We start from the raw sequence: 19,197 nt of genomic DNA, 5'->3' as shown, positions 1-19,197 counted from the left end.
AACTAAATTAGGAGGACAGAAGGTGGTCACGCAAGTGAAAAAGGAACAAAGATTAGGAAGAAAGAGAATGAAGAGCGAGTGGTAGAGCCTTCCAGTGTAGTGGGGCCAAAAGGCAGAGCGGTTTGTAATTTTGCTGCATTCCTAACAGGGAATAGGAGAACGAATGTAAATTAACTGCTCTATCAATCCAATCTGCTCTGCGTTAGGAATCCAACCGGATCTCCATCTGGATGCAAGTTTGATGCAGGCAGAGATGCTATAGATCCTTATGGTATCCACAGATTGTTTGCACCTGCGAAAAGCTTGTGGATTCCACAGGATTTCATTTATATGCTTCAGAATAGCGTCAGGCATTACTATACGTTTTGTTAATCGAATAACTCTAACACAGATCCCAGATCTGCCCGTATTTATATAGTACATTTACTACCACTGACAAAAAAGACCAACGTCACACGGAGGGGGAATGCATGCAGGTGGTGCACATTTACACAGGTCCCTTTGTGCTATTTTCGGGAAGATCTAAAATGATCCTAAAATCACATACCAAAATAAAGTAAGGTGGATCTTGTGTCGATTCAACCACCCAAACTTAATTCTTTATTGGACATCTGAAGCCAATCATGAAGACATTTAAATCTGTTTGGAAGGAACACAAGATTGAGAATATTTGGTATAGATACTTGTGCACATAGAGGCCTACCTTTTAAATAAAAGTTGATATTCTTTCTGCAGTCCATTTTCTGGGTTGAAGTGGGTATAATACTAAGTGGTTTATCTAAGTGACACTAACAACAGGTGGTGCATGCAGATGCTATTCACATTTCCCAAAGTAGTTGTTTCTTGTCCTATTTTAGATCGCTGAATGGATGCCTTGTGGTATTTAATAATAACATGTAATAATAAATAGATTATGAATGGCAATCCATATAAATCTTGTAAAGTACACTGTGGGAGATGTCGCATTGCTTATGCTATTTAACTATGTCTTTCTTATTTATATAGGAGGCAGGCTAGAACATGTGTGTGTTTACCTGCAGAAGTATGGTATCATATTGAAATGTCTACAGTATTGAAAAAGGTTGATAAACTATGTATTTATATCTTCTGTTACCACATGCCGAAAATTCAATATATCAATATCAATATCTTGCAAAACAAATCCCAGGGCAAAGATAGTGTGTGCAGTGTTTATAGCGACCAATTGCCCAACCCATCAGCCTGAACAATCCTGCAAAGACTCTGGGGTGTTCCTCGCAAATCCAAGCTTCAAGTTATCTCCACTGCTCTATCTTGACCAAGGCAGATGATAACCAGTTGATCCTTGCAGGGCCAGGGCAACAAGGGACTGCAGTACATCTGGGTGTGCTGCAGAGAGGCTGGTGAGTGGAACACCTGGGCAGCACTCCACCTCCCAGGTCTGTGGCAGCGAGTTAGGCATGCATGTACCAGAGTGCCTGTTCATGTGGCACCACAGTGTGGAGCGGCTTGTGTGGAGAGGGTAGGCAGCCATTTTGGGGCAATGAGATGTTGCCTTCTACAGCGCTGCGGGGCATTTGCCACCATACCCATCCAAACTGCTCTGCAGATGTTGGAGGTTCCCCGCAGAAGGGCCCGGTTTCATGCATCTGCCTTCTGCTGGTTGTTTCCTTTTATGTGACAGTCTCACTGATTAGCAGTGCAAGATCTGTGTGCCAGTAATTCTCCACATTGGATCTGTGATGCAAACTGTCAAGAATTAAAATAAAATGTAGGTACAGCTTGGGGCCCTTTCAATATCCCTGTTGCTAGATAGCTATGATCTCTGTCGTAGAAGCTTAGAGGCATGGGTGGAGAAGACCAATAACAGTGGTAGGGGTGGACTAGGAACCGAAAGAGGTCCTGGAAATAATGTTCAAAGTGGCCCCATATTACACATTTCCAGGAAACCCAACCCCTTTCCTGTGAGAAAATGTGGAAATAAAATAGGTTACCGCACAAAAGAGGCCCAGGGTACAGCGGCCTACCGGTAAAAGTTCCCTACAGGCTAGTCCACCCCTGACAGTGGGGGCCAGGATGACATGTGTCTGGCCCCAACACACCTACTGTCTTAGCCTTGGCTGCTGTGTAACTCTGCACTGCTCCTCTGGTTCAGTCAGGAGGACCTTCCGTCCTCCTTTATTTTCCTTTTTAAATCTCAATTTGTTCACATTTTTTTAAAACTCTGATAAAGTAAAAAAAGGCAAAAAAAGAGTGGCTTGTGATATTTTGACAGCAACATTGACCTTAACCTCTAAAAAAACAATAAACATTGGGTAACATCCAGGCTATTCATTATGCTTCCCATCAGTTACCTCCGATAGTCCCATTCCCCACCCCCTGCGCTCCACATATTACACAAAAACATGGATCCCTCTTTCAAAATGATGGCACTATGGGATCAGTCTCCATCAGGTGTGACATCCTATTGGCTCCCCTAATAAATTCACTCACTGCTGGAAGAGATTACCACCTCACCTCCTAGACCTTGGCCCTCTCACTCCCTCCCACTAGCCCCTAGCCCGACTCTCTCAAGGCATTGGGAGTTGGTTCAGTGACACAGGTTTACACACGGATGCTGGGTTTGAAGTGTAGCTTGTAATAAATGGCCACTTGTCTGCCACAAAGGTAATGCAGTCGCTCCGCCATGTACCAATTGAATCAGTTTCTCTAACATGAGTTGCCCCAAATATTATTCAATCATTTATATTTCAGGAGGAGAGTCTTTGCCATACATTTCTGGGCAAGTGCCATTTCCCCTACCACCAGCATTGCTTTAAAGGAATGGTTCGGTCAAAAATGTGTATTGTCCCTACGGGTCGGCCATGTGTTTTTAAGCCTAAATCGCTCGATTTTAGAAAAATTTGCTATGGACCTTACCCGAGTTTTCGTCCATTAAACGCAGGCAGCAGGGCGCAGCCATTTTGTGATAATCCTATCACTTGCCGCATCGCTCTGGCTGATCTGCTTTTGCAGCACTAAATCATATCCCCCGCCCCTGAGCCTGTCATCAGCAGATGCGTGCCGCCCATTTCACAACGCCAAAGCACGTCTCGTGTCAACATTCGCTGCGCTTGAGCTAATGTTGTGTCGCCATGGAAATAGCAGGACGCCTCTTTCCTCAATAAGTATAAACAGCCCGTTTCACAACACACAGCAGCAGATTTTCGATTCCATTCCTCTCTCTGTTTTACTTTGAGTATTCTGTGACTCGTTTCTGTGCTCTGGTCAGCTACCTTCGTTGCTTGTAGCCCGTGTGAACAGATACCAGTACCACCGCTATAAATTATTTTAGTTTGTTTAACACACAATGGCTACAATAATGCCCTACATGTACGAGCCCGAGTATACCGAGGAGGAACTACTGGAAAGGGAAACACGCGGAAACGATGCGTCTTCGGACGGTAGTTGGGAGGACGATTCAACAGCTGAAGAGCCTGGACCTAGTCGCATGAACAGTGTTTCCACCTGGTGCACATGCAATCGGTGCAAGCTAATGCCAACCGAGGACGAGAACTGCTGGTGCTGTGAAAACTCGGGATGCGTGGCCTACATTTCGGAAGGTGAGCCACGACCGCAATGCATCACCGAGCTGCCAGACTTCAGAGCAGCCTGCCTCACACGGTCCGTGTTGAGGATAATGATGATGCACGAACTTCGCGCAACTGTTCATCCTCGTAATCCGAGTAACGAGTAAGTATCCTCTGCTTGTCATGCCACTCTTATTTCATGGTCTTCTACTATATCCAAAATTACATATACATATCATTGTAACGCATGAAAGTCGTTCAATAGTGTGCAGTGTCTAGATAGCATTTGTCCCAGCAGAATGCCATTAGTTACAAGAATTGTCATTGACAACAAACGTTTATTAAACTTATCTTGGTCATTTAAAAACAGTTTGTTTCATTCCTTTTCACAAGTGGTACAGGCTGGTGGCCTATCGTTCCTTTACATGGTGGCTTCACAGGAGGCTTGGACACCGCGTTCGAAGAGTAACACCCGCCTGTGCCGTTCGTGCCATAAGAGAAACTTTCCCAAGTGACAGCGGTCAGTACAGGGGATTTTCTCTCGCTGTGCTGCAACCTGACCTGTACAATGTGTAAAGACTTGTATTTTTGCGTCATCAAAATAAGATACAAAATAAAACACCACATATATTTTAACAACGGTTGTTTCGATTTTTTAAATTAATCAAGTGTGTCTCCATTCAAGGATGGACGTCAGACATCTGTGCTCCGAATGGGTGAAGGTCAGGTCGCTGTGATGCAGGGTGGTCACTATCTAAACTAACATAATATATTCTCAATAATGCATGCACTAAATAACACTTGTTCAAAGTCTTTTACTTGGTTATGTCTCTATAAAAGTCACACATATATCAATACTATCAATTAACATTGGATTATACAGGCCTTAGGTTAAGGGTCTTGACCACTATAATACACTGTTTGAAGTGTGGGTCTGTGCTCACAAGAATCTCCGGTATGTGGCATTTGTTATTGATAGGCAACAATATACTACAGTAGGGGTCTAATGTTAGTTGGGGATCTGCTAGGTGGGCATCATGGCGTGGTCAGTGGTCTGGCACATGAAGAGAATACCTTGCAGGGACACAGGGTCAGAATGGCAGTAAGTTTCCATTGGCGAGGGTGCGTGGGCAAGGACACGTTTGTGGAGATGAACGAGCTATGTGCTTAGTTCAGGCTGGTTCACATGCAGGACAGTGATCTCAGAGGAAGAGTGATGTGTTATATTTATTAGCTGTTGCAAATACCTCTGGAGTTTTCCAGTCAGAGTGGGAACGAGGGTGGGGGCCATGTGCTCTGCGCAGTGAGGCCTGGTCACCAAGATGGAGTGGAAAGGGGGTACAAAAATGGATGCCCCGTGTCCTGCTCAGTGGTCCCATCTACGCGAATGTCAACCAAAGTTAACATCACATAAGGGCAAGGGGCGAACCCACTACTGGAGGCACTTGGTCTGAGTTTCTACTGAGAAGTAAAGGATGAGAGGGGCCTGATGGCCCCTCGATCCCAAACACTTGCCTGCACGGCCACCGGCCCATCCATCCCACCCCCCTCTATCAAAGGCGGTTTGCACCCGGGGATGAGCGCTGGCATGGGGGGTTGTCACGGGCGCAAACGGCCAAGGTGCCAAACAGCATGTACACTTCAAAAGGTAACCCACGCCCGGGGGCTATCGCTCACATGGCCTCCTCAGACCCCGTGTCTCCAGGCAGGCCTCCCCTGAGGCAGGCCGGCCCCCTGCAATCCACAGAAGTGTGTCTCCATTCAGCAGTCTTCCTGTGCCTTATCTGCACGCCCCAGGCCCATCCATCCCACCCCCCTCTATCAAAGGCGGTTCGCACCCAGGGATGAGCGCTGGCATGGGGGGCTGTCACAGGCACAAACGGCCAAGGTGCCAAACAGCATGTACAATTCAAAAGGTATCCCATGCCCAGGGGCCATCGCTCACATGGCCTCCTCAGATCCCGTGTCTCCAGGCAGGCCTCCCCTGAGGCAGGCCACCCCCCGCAAACCACATAATACCACGACATACACACGTCATTTATTCACATGCTCACCCCTGTTTCTAATACTTTATAAACCACTTGATATGTCTCATGAGAACATCTTTGTGCTTTGCAAGTCAACTCCTGAACCTTCTACCTGAGAAGCACTGAGATCTATGCGAATCTACTCGTCGTCGGGCTATCTGTGACCGCTTCAAGCAAACTCGTCAGTGTGCTACCTGTGGCCATCTACCTGTTCTCCTGCAACATACTGCTCGGCCTGCTGAATCCAACTGTTTGTTGGTCAAGGTAAGGCCATGTATCCTAGTCATATTTCGGTCATGTTTACATTTCTATCTATTTGCGATTACAGTACCCAATAGTGCTTTGCTCATTGGTCTCATTGCTATTGACTTGAGTTTCAATTGTTATGCTATCAATAGATCTATTTATTTTCATCTGTGTCAATTTTCATCGAATTGCATCTTTCGGGGGTCCAGTCTATAATGTAAGCATGTTTCCTTCTCGTGCAAGACAGAACATCCAAGGGACGAATCACATGTTCAGAGTTTAGTCACATCATTTAAAAAATTTCTGTAATTTATGCAAATACTAAGCCGCACATGATGAACTGGTATAGTTCCGGCGACCAAAACAAAACTTGCATTGAACATGGTATGGTTCATTTACTTTTTTATGACATTTTTATTCATCAAGGTTTTATAATAATCTAGATATTTACTTTTCAGAATTTTCAACAATGCCTGCCTGTTCGATTAGCGGTTGCCCTTCGAAGACCCATGCTAAATCTGAAGGCACTACAATGCATGTATTCCCTAAAACTGTTGATAGAATAAGAGAATGGGTCAGACATTGCAGATATCCACCGGAAGAGCTTGAAAGTAGAGTCCAGGAAGTCTTTGAGGACAAGAAGGGTGATCGATACCGCATCTGTAGCCGGCACTTTTCCTCGAACATGTACGCCACATCTTGGGTAACAAAAAAGAATAAACGGCGAACGACACGGGAACTGCTCGCAAACGCTATTCCAACTCTATTCGTCCACATTCCACCACTGGTGAGTCAAGTGTCCAGATTTAGCTTTAGGCCTTGCAGTAGTGTGTAGGTAGCCGAATGGATTAATTGATATTTTAGGTGTTGTGTCCCTTGTAATACTTTCGATATTAATATGAGTCTATAGCTTTTTGAATAATGACATTTATCAATAAATTATTTTTCGATTTTATAACTCCCAAAGGAAATCTATTTATGAGCACAGGGAACTGTGCTATATTGCGCATTTTCAATAGCATTATTCTCAAGTATTCTGTCGGTTTACATGGGAATTTTTTGATATTTGCATTTCATTATCAAACAATAATTTACCTTTACAACTGCTTGACTATCCACTGAATCTGAAGCAAGAACATTCTACATCCGTGACGTGCCCGCAGTTATCAACCACTTCTAGCGCGTATCAGGTAATCATACTTGGCTATTCCGCTACAGACTTGTTTTATGCATGTCAAGTAATAGTTTTTATGTATCGTGTGATTATTTTACCAATTGTTTGGTTAGTGCTTTCCAATTGATATACACCTTTGTTGTCGTCCCCTAGTGTTTGTTTTCAGTTATGATTAGTGTTATCCATACTAATGCAAGTACTGTCTTTCAGGGAGATGCTGAAGCGTCCACCACATTGACAACAGCCCTAGATGTTCTTCAGCAGCCCGAGGTATGGATACTGACAGCTCTATCGACCGTGATCATCAGGACTGGAACACTTGTCGTTTGATTGTTCTACACCATGTTTCATTCATGGTTAGCCATTGATATGTACCTGTGCGGTCGACCCCAAGTGTGTGTTGTGTTTTCAATATTGTCATCCTTACTAATGCAAATACTATGTTTCAGGCAGTTGTTGAAGCGTCAACCCACGCACTTGATGCAGAGCCTGACATTCAAGTAATTCCAGGGGAAGTGGAAGCGGGACCATGCGGATACGAATCGTTGCAACAGCTTTCGGAATTGCGCACCACATTTACAACACCCATAGATATTCTTCAGCAGCATGAGGTATGGATACTGACAGCTCCATCGAGCGTGATCATATAACGTGATTCCATTTGCTATATTTTCTTCGCTATTAACGCAAGTACTGTGTTTCAGGGAGACAATGGAGCTTCCACTACAATCACAAGATCCCATTTAGATGATGCAGATGTAAAGAAATCGGAGAAATAAGTCGATTAAATCTGATCATATTTAAATATTCCTTGATTCTTTTAGACAATGCATCATTTGTGGTTATCTCTTTATATGTACCTGTGCCGTCAACCCCAAGTGTTTGTTATGTTTATTGAAAACCATACTAACGCAAGTACTGTGTTTCAGGGAGTTGCTGATGCCTCCTCTCCAATACAATCATTCATGGCAGTCCATGCAGAGCCAGAGGTATGGATACTGACAGTTCCATGGAACTAGGTCATCAGAGCTTGAATACTTGTCGTTTGATTGTTCTACACAATATTTAATTTGTGTTGAGCTATTGAGATCTACCTGTGTGTTCGTCCTCACGTGTGTTTTAAGTTATCAATATTGTGATACATAGTAATGAAAGTACTATGTTTCAGGGAGTCGATGGAGTCTCATTCTGTGCTGTCTATGCAGATACAGAAAATATAGTCGTTGCAGCGCAAGAGGAAGGGAAGAGATGCAGAAACAAATGTGCAGATGTTGAAGGTCGAGTCAAGAAAGTTGCAAAGAAAAGAAACAAATATAAGGTTAGTTACAAACAGTTCATAACTTTAGACTTTCTTTGTGCTGGGGACTATTTTATGTTTTTTCCAGTCAATTGTACTATACTTTATCTTTTGTTTAAACTGAACATCCCTTTTCCAATCTGTCCTCTAGTTACCCGTGGGTGTACGAACTGTACATACACAGACAGTGAAGCGAATGAGAGATGTTGCTTGCCAGACCATTTACACTATGGAGGAACTATTAATTCAGATGCCGCGTGTTGAGACTAGAGATGCTCATATCCAATGGCCAGAACATGAAATTAATGTGTCTGGAGAATCCAGTAAAGTTGTAATGGACCATTGCTACAGTGCGACTGCACCACCACAAGAAGATGATACTGAATGTATTGAGGATGGCTCGGAAGTAGTCGCAGATCAATTCACACAATCTACACCCGCCAAAAAATTGCCACCAAAAAAGCTGTCGACAGTGTTGTGTTCTCCCATCAATGTTGAAGTAACAGATGTTGAAATGACAGCAAATGAACCAGCAGCAGCATTCACCGACGCATCAGAACCTGATATCGGCGATATTTCTTTCAATGCTGCCGATATGTCTTCAACGATGCAGTCCGAAACAAGTGTGATGCCGGATGACAGTCTAATGAAAGAGGGCAAATACATAGTATTCGACAGTTGTTTGATGGATATTATAAGTATGCTGAAATGTGGGCATTCCGTCAGAGGGAAAGTATGTGGGAAGCCATTGATTCATGTGACTCGTCAAAAACAAGGCAGTAACGTCACAATACATGACGCCTGTAGATTAAATCATACGTTCTCATGGTCTACACTACCGATGCTGGGGAAACTGCCAGCAGGCAATCTACTGTGTGCAGCTGCATCACTTTTTAGTGGCTCCAGTTTTAGAAAGTTAGAGTCTTTCTTTCAGTTTGTGGGACTTCATTTCATTTCTAAAACGCAGTACTACAAATACCAACATGATTATCTGTGTCCGGCCATTAGTGATGCTTGGAAAATCGAACAATTGTCTCTAGCAAGTACATTCCAAGGGAAGCGATTCAGGCTAGCCGGCGATGGACAGTGCGACAGCCCTGGATTTTCTGCCAAGTACTGCACCTACCACTTTCAGGACATGGATAGTAAGAAAATTGTGAGTTCGGTGGTCGTGCAGGTAACACAATGTACATCCTCAGGGGCCATGGAGAAACTAGGATTTATAAAATCAGTGGAATATCTACAATCGAGGGGAATGCACATCGACCTCATAGCCACGGATAGACACGTTTCAATTGCCAAGACAATGAGAGAGCAGTTCCCACATATTAAACATCAATTTGACGTATGGCATCTTGCTAAATCAATCAATAAGAAGATCTCGGCTGCAGGGAAGAAAAAGGTTTGGAAAGTATTTCACAGTGGTCCCAGTCTATCAGCAACCATCTTTGGTGGAGCTCCAAAACTTGTGAATGGTCAGTGGAAATACTACTTGAAAAATGGCGGTCACTGATGCACCACTGTACCAACGTTCAACGCTGCTCAGAAAACTACATTTCCACCAATGTGAACATGGCCCTTTGTCCCCAGAGGAGGCAAGGAAGAAGAAGTGGTTGATTCCATCTTCACCGACACACAAAGCCATTGAGAAGATTGTTTTCGATAAAACTCTATCAAGAGATTTGAGGGGACTGACAGAATTCTGTCACACTGGAGATTTGGAGGTGTTCCACAATATGTGCCTAAAGTACAGGCCAAAGCGCTTGCATTTTAGCTTTCTGGGCATGAAACATAGGACTCTACTTTCCGTCTTGGCCCATAACGAGAATCTCTGCTGTGAACAATCTAGGACTACGGGTAATGTAAGGATGCCTCGCTACACTAAGGTGTTTTCTAAAAGAAGTAAGCAATGGGTGATCAAACCAATCTATGAGGAAATGGAGTTCGACTTTGTAAAAAGCCTTATTGTTGCTGTACTCGAGAAGCACAGATATGGTGTTTTGAACGTTTCTGTGCAGAGCACTGATGCATTGCCACCAAACATTGCCACTGTGCCATGTCCACCCAAAGCAGAGCTGGTTGTGAAGTACAAATCCCAGTTTAAATAATTGTAATGTGATTGTCTTTTTTGTAAATAAATGTTATTGTACAGTGTACATACAAAGTATGCTAACCCTAACCCCTCCCTTCACCATCCTGGGTGGCGAACAACCTGGGTGTCATCTTTGACTTCTCTCTCTATTCACCTCATATCGCTGACCTTGTCAATATGTGTATGTATATATTTTTGTTGCTGTAACTAAGTTTCGCAATCTCATGTAAATGCTGCGCAGTGTTAACCGGGGGGAGGCTTGTGTATTGCAAATAATAAAACAAACAAACAATAAATCTCACTTTCAACTCAACTCCTCGGGTACGTTATACTTTCCCTGACCTTCCCCCAAAAAGTCAATGTCTCCATAGTTATGGTTCTCTAGGGCTGAAAAGCTCACGGACAACGAGGACAAAATTGGGGGCCTCAGAACGCGTCAAGCGAGCCGTTGCAGATGGGAGAGAAGCCAGTTCGCATTTGCACATTGAGGCCTAGTACATAGATGGATTCAACAATTCAAGTTCTCAAAGATGGCTTTACACGGGATGTTTCAAAGTAAGAATGTATGCTCATTTAGAGTGAAGGTCAGCGGCTTTGATTTTCAGCTGGCGGCCTGAAGAGGCCCACAACTCGCACTGGCAGTATACGGTTCTATTGTTTTTTGACCTTGAGAGACAGGGACCATGCCGAAAGGACTTCATTTGAAGGAGGGGTGCAATAACGTAAAAGACGATAAGGCAGAAAATTCTGAAACTAGACCAAGTTTCATGTTAGTTCAGTATACGAAAAATCATTGTCAAGAGCACAGTGGGATTTACGGACTGCATTACGCAGAGACACAATGGAAATTGCAAATATAATGTAAGTAACTCTTTAGACGCTTTTATACCGGAATGAAGAATTAATGAATGGATGAATGAATAATGAAGAGCAAGTAAAACGTTTGTGGGATCGTCTTTGTACCGTGCAATTCGGCATGCAGGTCCACATTCCACACGCATGTAGACAAACAGTTGTTTCTCATTGTGTGTTAACCTCGATTTATTTCGTTAGTTTTCGCATTGGTTTTAGAGCCGAACGTACTCCATTGCACTATCCTTGAAAGCAAATAGTTTCAGATCGGCCGTAATAAATAAAATGAATAATATTAATAAAGATCGGCTGGCGAGACTAATTATAATTTTTATGTTTTCAAAACAGGTATATCCTAACCTACTGCTACTGCCACCAGTTTCAGACGGAGGCAGATGGTTTTTTAAACCGCCATTTGCAGCTTATCGTAAACAACTGCACCATTTTGACGATCGCCAAGGGCCCATATGCCCTTACGCGGTACTAGCGGCTAGAAGCAATATATCAACCTTTACGCTGGCCTAGTGCCTAGTTGCTGGAACAGCCTTGCAGTTCACCATGCGACCAAAGTGCTTCTTTTAACAAAAACCAACACCCTGTGTACCATAAAGGAACAGCGCGTGACTCACGAAAAAACGGAACAGGATTTGCGGATAGAGAGAAAAGAAAAAAAATGACATTCCGATTTAATATGCCAATTGCTGAATATTCTATAAACATTTAATGTTAAATAAATGTACTTTACCAAATGTACCGTGTTGCTGTTTGATTTGAAAGTACAGTTTCATATTCCGAATTGTGGCGCTCTGTGTTGTGAGTTGATCTGTGTTGGTTTCCGGGTTCTGTGTGAAGTCACGTAGAAGGCGACTGGGCGCGTTTGCCTACGCAGCAAAGTAACGTCACGGAGAGAGGTGGGGAATATGAATGTTTTGATAATGTCAGGCTCAGGGGCGGGGAATATGATTTAGTGCCGCAAAAGCAGGTCAGCCATGGCGATGCGGCAAGTGATAGGATTATCACAAAATGGCGGCGCCCTACTGCCTGTTTTCGCGTGCGTTTAATGGACGAAAACTCGGGTAAGGTCCATAGGAAATTTTTCTAAAATCGAGCGACTTAGGCTTAAAAACACATGGCAGACCCGTAGGGACAATGAAAAATGTTGACCGAACCATTCCTTTAATCTTCCTAGAAAGCTTTTTCTGTGCTAAGCCTCTTGGTGCAGCTGCAAACAAGATTAAAAGATCATCCAATGGTAGATTTTCCCTGCTGTATGTTTAATCTAGTTAAAGATTTCCCTGCAGTACACTTTCACTATTGGGCAAACCCACCACATGTGGAAGTAATCTTGTACATTCTTCTGTTCCCTTGGCAGCTACTGAATGACGTGCTAAGCATCTTGGCTAATCTGTGGAGATATGGGTGCCATCGATGCAAACTCCTAAAGGAGAGCACCCTGGCATGATGCGTGGATAGCTGTCCTCGAGGAACAGCATCACATATCTTACACAACAGCTATTCTGGAATGTCTCTTCCTTTGTCACTCCACCAGTCTTTTCTGAATCTGCTGGAAACCTTTTTCTGTCCTCTGTTACAGTGGATATCATCCACCTATAAATCCAGAAGATGACTCGCCTCCTTGACACCACGTCAACCTTTATCGTCTCGTACTCCGCTAGTTCCACACTTGCTTTGTCTTTTCAGGATTTCTTCACACTGTTGCTTACACTCTTATGTAGGCCGAAGGTCTTCACCCTTTCACTACTTACCTACCTACCCCCACCTGTTTCTCTTCCATTCATTTAAACCATCTCCTTATGAAGTGCTGGATCACTCTCTCCAAACCCGCCGAAGATCATACCTGCACATCTTTAGGGTTTGTATTCTCTAGTTCTAATGGGGGATCATAGCAGTGGCAGCCGAATTGCAAACCCTGTTACCCTTCATTCCCTTCCAGATTTCTCATATAATACCCAAAACCATGAGTTCCAGCACCCACCTGGGATAATTTCCTGCAGAACTCATATTAAGCCCCTCACCATCCATGGTGTTGCTCAACAGTCCTCAAGATACATCTAGCATCCTCGCGCTCTGCCACTCTATGACCAACAAGTATCCTCAAATGTGTCATTGTAAATTAACATCAAAATCCAGGGAAAGTGCAGCCCTCTTCTTGGGGAATCATCAAGCCCCTTCCTGCTATGCAGGTTCTTCCTTTTTTCCACATGAACCGAGAAACCTTAACATCAATCTCCTCAATCAGCGATTCAAGATCCTTAACCGTGAACATCATGAAGAGAAACAAAAGCCTTGGCATCAGATTCTGTTTTTTCCGACATCATCTGTCCCACTCAAGATGCAGTCAATTTACACCATCTCAGCAAATCAGTCTTCAGTGCGCTCCATAAAAGCAGATAGTTAAACTCGTGCTCATCTGCCTAAATCCCAATTTCCAAACATATTGAACAGATAGAACCAAACATAATCCTATACAAAATACTCAAATTCACCCCAGTGGCTGGCAGACCAAGCTCTACTAGAAGATGCCTATATGCATTGATTCAGAAGCTATAATGCCCCCATTACATCCAGCAAGCTTCACTATATATTAACCACACCAGGCTAAGAGAAACAAACAGCAGGGTTTATTGATAATCCAGTAAACTAGATATTGAGATGCACGGCCACCACCAATGTATCATGATTGTTGGAATCAAGGCTCGGTCAACCATCATTGCGTGACAAACACCCTTGCAGTACTGAAGTTGAGTAGAGGTTTGCAGTACTGAAGTTGAGTAGAGGTTTGCAACCCTCGTCTGCTCACGGAGAAGGTTGCACCAAAGAAAATCAATTCACTTAATAGATGCTTTGAGAATCCACCCATTGCCGGTATCAAAAATAATGTCCCCATAGATAATGTCCCCATACATAATGTTGCCGGGAAAAGCCATTGGCAACATTATATATGGTGATATTATGTATGTGGACGGTACGGGGATGTCCCCTGCTCCCCTTGTAAAAATGTAATAATGTCTCAGCAAAAACCAGCAACTTTTTTGACAGGAGACATTTTTGCAGGGACATTATTACATGAAACCCCATTGCCTGCATCCGCACAGAATAGGCAAGAATCAAAGTCTCAATCTGCATATAAAATAACAGCAAAGAATTTGTTCTAAACACAAGTCCATCAGACTTCTAGTTAGTTGTCTTCTAGGTGGCGGTCCAGGCTTACCAGTCACAGCAATTTCCAGCTCGATATCTAGTGTCAGAATCCCAGAACACACCAGGATCTCCTCTCAAACAACCACTCAGAGGGTATCAGTGACTTCTTTGCCAGTTTCTTGCTGAATTCGGGGGATGCGACTTAAAGCTCTTAGATTCGAGTGGACCCTCTGGTATCCAGCAATGATGGTGCAATGTTTTTTTCTGGAGGGCTCCTTATCTGCCTCAGTTCCCAAGCCCAGGGAATCCAACCAATTCTACATAACCTCTGTACTTTGAAAAAATGGGAAATTCCCCTGTGCAGCAGCTGACGCCTAGATGGATAATGTAACATATGTCTCATGTGTAGCCACTGTGGCGCAAGCTTGATCAGCCGATAGGAATTCCTGGCATTCTGGACTGCTTGGCTGTAATCTGCAATCCCTGAAAAATGTGATGAGTGCCAGGTGAGCCTCCTCTTTTCTCTAGCATATATCAGTATGGCCTACGTATAGTGGAACTTCAAGATCTTGGCAATTATGGCTTGAGATGGGGCTTCATTTAGTTATATTTAGTTTTTATAATGCAAACCTGACCCACAGGCAGCATAGCGTAGAACATTGCATCAACATAACCAACAATATAGTAAGTCAGCAACTTTTATAATTAGATAAGGAAATGCATTATAGAATTAGATAAGGAAGAAAAGGCCTTTAGCTCCTTTGGGTAGTGCTGATTCCATTTAATATGCTATATGAATGAGACCTTGTTACAAAATGCATTATCAAATTCATGACTTTTCTTTTACCTGTTGATTTCTTGTATCCATTAATTTCGTATTTGCCTTTTTACATTTTGAAATAAGTTGACTGTTGTTAAGAGTCTTGTATTTGAATTTGTACTTTTTGTTGTTTTCATTGCTTTTATTCTTCACTTTTTTCCCCTCTTTTCCTTAAATGTTTTAAATGTTCTAATTTATTCTAATTGAAAAGTTGATTGTCAACTAAATCAATTTAAAAAAAAAAGGCCTTTAGCTCCTTACGAAAAAAAAGTGTAGGGGCTAAACTAAGGAAAATGGGCAGCAAATTCAATAAACACATCAGGACAGCCAGATGTACCTGCAAGAAGTCTGGGATTTGTGCACTTTAGGTATCTTAAACCGACAGACATCTTTACTGTAGGTAACTCTAGACCCCCTGGAAATCACTAGTCTATTGGCCAAACTAAGAGATTGAGTTACAACAGAAGCCACATAACGAATGCAGGCTAGTATAAATAAGATATGAGCTTCCAAAGGAAGACAGTGCAGCTCTGCTAAAACTTGGGAAATGTGATCACATTTTCATTGTTCTGAAACCAGCAAGGTGGCCAAATGCAGGACTGATCTGAGCCTTCTAAGTGCATTTCCACCATCCAGATTTGAAAGCAACAAAGCCCGGATAACTAACTGAAATAAACCTTCTGGAATTAAAGGTTTGATCTTTGGTAGAAGGGAAAGTTGGTTATTTGCTGTTTTGGCTTTTTTGTTGCTATGGCATTTCAGGGATACGTTCTAATCTAACCAAAAGCTAAGGGATCTAGCAGTCGGGACAAGAGAGGGAACAATACCGTCCTCCACCATATGGGCTGTACAGAGTTTAATATGTTCTTTCAGACCCGAAGGTGCAACACGAATAAATGAAGTTTTATATGAGTTGAACTTGAAATTTGCTAAACTCATCCACGTTTAAATATTAGACAAACAAACATTGAGGTTGCAAATATCATTGGCCAATGACACACAAAGACGAAGTTGAATGTCATTGGCATATTGATGGATAGTAATATTGATCTTCGAAACAACATCTCGCCAGGGTTCAACCTAAAAACTGACCAAGCCAAGGGACAAGATGGAACCCCAAGGGACCCGGCAGTGAATGGAAATGATAAAGTAGCCTGAGCTAGAACAAATTATGACCTAAAGGTTAAGTAAGAACAGAACCAATTGAGTACCGCACCATCAAAGCCCATCAGAGAAGTGAAGGCAGATAACAAAACATTATGCCTAACAGTATGACATGTGACTGATAAGTCCAGCAGGACTAATAGGCAAGCGTTGCCAGAATGGTTGTATTCAGTATATCATCCAATATTAAAAGTGTAGCTGTTTTGGTAACATGGAACAGTCAAAAAACAGATTGATAGGTATCAAGCAGTTAGTGATTGCTCATCAGCCTCCTACAACCACCTTCTTAAGGATTTTACTCAGAAATGGGAGATTAGTAACTGGTCTGAGATTGAAAACAAATTATCAAAACCACGGATGCGTTGTTAAGTAGGGGTGTAATCAAACCTGTTTTTAAACAGGAGGGGAAAACTCCTTAAGTCAGGGATGACTGAATCACAATCGAGACAGTGGAAAATGATGGAGGATTGAGCTCCTTTTAGAATTTAGCAGGAATTAAGTTGTCTCGATGGAATGTGGTTTTAAGCGAATTGAGAATGAGAGCCAAACTACTATCAATGGTAAATAGGAGCTGCAGTTTGGTGCCAATGAGGGGTAGGATTGGCTCTGGCAACTGCCCTGCGAGGCTGCCTACCCCAGGATGGGAGGGTCCCTGCTCCCATTGACAGGGTCATGTCCCTGACCCTGTCACACTTCATTGTTCAGGTTTACCTTTTGTATACACAGGATGTAGCACCAGATGGCCCATGTCACCAGGGCACTTCTCCAGTCCAAGGCTTTGATCTAAGAAAGCAATCCATTCTGGGAGCTGAGTCGTTGGTTTCCTTCAATTAAAACAATTGGCTAACACACCTATGTGATAAGCCAAGCAACAAATACACCAGACATGTAAAAACCGGTTGTATCGCTTAACTTTTCTTGACATATTAAGAGGTAAGGGTTGGGTAAAGGCCTAGAGTTCCAAAGGTTTGAGCTACATGGTCATTTGGCTGCCCTAATCTATGCAAAAGAAAGCCTCAATGGATCACCCAACACAAATGTGCAGGCCTAGTCATACAAAGTCCAGTCCTAGTCTAAAACAAAGAATAATTATTCAAGGTAGGCTCTTTGAGCTGCTATTCACAGTCTGGTTTCTCTCCCCACCTCTACCTGGGGCATGTGCCTTGGACTCCTCCTCAAACTTGCTCCACATTTAGATAGCGCTTGGCTAGCTACAACTTGTCTCTAGCTTTACCAGCGTTAATGCTCTCAGATTTCCCATCGTCAAGGTTTCGTCTGACCTTCTGGGCCGATTTGGTGCCAATTGGGTTTGACTCAAGGCCTCTGGACTGGCTTATCATTTTTTGCAAGTCCCCATAGTCATAAGTGCAGCTCTGGTTTCTCAAGCAAATCCCACTGGGACCTTGGATTTCGCCTTATCTTCTTGCCTAGTACTCCCTGGACATTGGCTTCAGCACAGGTCGATGGGTATTTCTTCCCCCCATTCCTCAGGGTTTTTGGCAGACTGTCTATACTCTTGGGCACCCCCCTACCACGGCCCGGGTTCCTTCCCTCAGTCCTTAGGGTTGCAGGTGAAGGGCCAGGTTAGTCAGTGCCCTTAAAATCCCCAGCATATGGGAGCGTTTATCAAACAGCATGGTTAGTCAGGGAGGGGTGATCATGTTTCCCTCAGGTTTACAGGTTGTCACCAGCGCATGCAGTCTTATTCCAGACAACTCTCATCTGGCTTTGTCCTTCTTTCTGCACCCCCCCCTGCTTTGAGAAAGGTAGTGGGAGCAGGTACGTCTACTTCCTCCTGAGTTTTCTTCATCATGGTCTGCAAAGACTTTTCCCCAGCAACAAGGGAGCGTAAACAGCCTTGTCTGTCTCCACCATTTCTGAGGTTTTAGCCCCTCCTTTTATTCTCCTTTAGGAGAGTCCCATAGTCTGCAAGGTGTTCCCATTGCTACTCTGTAATTTGAGTTTCCTTTTGTGATTGGGTGATTCTTAATTCTTCTCTAACAAATTATGGAGTACTTGCTTTGATTAGGTTGATTGTCTCCCAGGGAAGCGGGTGAGGCATTAAAGGCCTAAATGGAATTCAGGGCCGTCTTGGGATTCCAATCATTCTGCAGAGCACAGCGGCATGCCTCTGTTCCTCGGCCTGCCTCCAACTGTGCTCTTCTAAACACCTTGTATTTTCTATTTACTTCCATACTACAATCAGGACCAAATGAATCGCAAAGTCCTTGATCACGCTACTGATCGACCGCCTCATGGGAGTGGTCCATGATATCTCAGGCCTGTCAAGGGCCTCTTCAGTCATCTTCCTCTAAGGTGACCTTCAGAAGGGCATACCATGGAATGAGAAGAAACTTTGGGTGATAATGTCACACATCGCGCCAAACTTACTAAAAAGTAATATTCAAGATGTTTTTAGTTGAATATGCTGTTGACTTAATGCATGCGCAAAACCTGAATGCTCAGACCTTCCATCGGGACATCAGCAATACTAGTATCAGTTATATGGAAGAATTTTTAAAAAAACTAAGTACAACACAATTCAGAAAATACCTTCAAGTTACAAAGAGGACTTCTGAATTACTATGACACAGTGACATAATTATACATCCACACAAATAATACTGCACACTGTGCACAAATGCTTGAGTTTATATGTTTTCATGTTACGGTAACATCCTAGAGTATTACTTGTTTCTAGAAGCAATACTGCCCACATATGGAAAACAATTTGATTTCAGCACCAGTTTTAAGAAACCTGTCAGTGTGTGTTTTTACTTTAGAACAGTTGTTTCGGGAGCACACAGGCAACAGA

This window comes from Ambystoma mexicanum, chromosome 9 (assembly GCF_040938575.1).
Source record: "Ambystoma mexicanum isolate Mex_15411 chromosome 9, UKY_AmexF1_1, whole genome shotgun sequence".
NCBI lineage: Eukaryota > Metazoa > Chordata > Amphibia > Caudata > Ambystomatidae > Ambystoma > Ambystoma mexicanum.
The sequence above is the reverse complement of the archived record's forward strand: the minus strand, read 5'-3'. Positions refer to the sequence as shown.